This window comes from Pteropus vampyrus, unplaced genomic scaffold (assembly GCF_000151845.1).
Source record: "Pteropus vampyrus isolate Shadow unplaced genomic scaffold, Pvam_2.0 Scaffold12100, whole genome shotgun sequence".
NCBI classification, from domain to species: domain Eukaryota; kingdom Metazoa; phylum Chordata; class Mammalia; order Chiroptera; family Pteropodidae; genus Pteropus; species Pteropus vampyrus.
This window is the reverse complement of record NW_011900881.1, coordinates 2,356-3,055: the sequence shown is the minus strand read 5'-3', so window position 1 is coordinate 3,055 and position 700 is coordinate 2,356. Positions and strand designations below refer to the sequence as shown.

Here is a 700-nt window from a genome sequence, read left to right as displayed (position 1 = left end):
CCCCCCGGGCGTCAGAAGGCGGGGTTCCTTCCTACCTGAGGTGAACAGGACTATGGCCTTGAGGCAGCTGTACTCGGCGGAGTCAACGTGTAGAGCCTTGAGCTTCTCCACTTGCTCTTGGAAGATCCGTATGTGGTCCATAAAGGCGACCACCCGGTCGGCGGACATGGGCGAGGCGTGTAGGCCGGCGGCGGCCAGGAGCGGGGCGACGTGGAGGGGCATGGAGCACTGCGCCGCGTTCAGCACGAACAGCTCGCTCCAGGTGAGGCGAAGCAGGGCCACCTGGTCGGTGATCTGAAGGTCGGGGAAGAAGGGGATGTTGCGGGCCCACTCGACGGCGCTGAAGAGCATCCGCGCCGCCAGTTCGCAAATGTTCTCGATGCCCATGATGTTGTTGGGCTGCATGCACTGGCTGCCGAAGCGCGACGTGGGGTAGGGCTCGGCGCGCAGCAGCAGAGAAATATATCCGGACAGGTACGAGTGGCAGTTCAGGGGGTCCCCGTTGGTCAGGGCAAACTGCCCGTGGGTCGGCTGGGTGGGCGGCATCCTGCCTCTCTGGACGGCTGTGGGGAGGAAAGGAGACACTCCGCGGTTAGTGACCGGCCCGGGTCCCCAGCCCGACCCCCCCACCTGTCCCAGAGCCCGCGGGGCGCGAGAACAGGCCGCCCGCCCCTCCGGCGAGGCGCCAGGGCCGGCGCCC

The 700-nt window shown here is 67.3% G+C and overlaps 1 pseudogene across 1 annotated transcript in view; it reads right to left on the bottom strand.

Annotated features, from left to right (window-relative positions):
• Window positions 1-6: 6 nt before the first annotated feature.
• The window catches only part of LOC105310802, a 2,425-nt pseudogene continuing 1,731 nt past the window's right edge, over window positions 7-700 (bottom strand). Inside the window, exon 2 of the transcript XR_002778654.1 lies at window positions 7-699. The product of XR_002778654.1 is annotated as a COUP transcription factor 2 pseudogene (transcript). The remainder of the gene's footprint in view (window position 700) is intronic.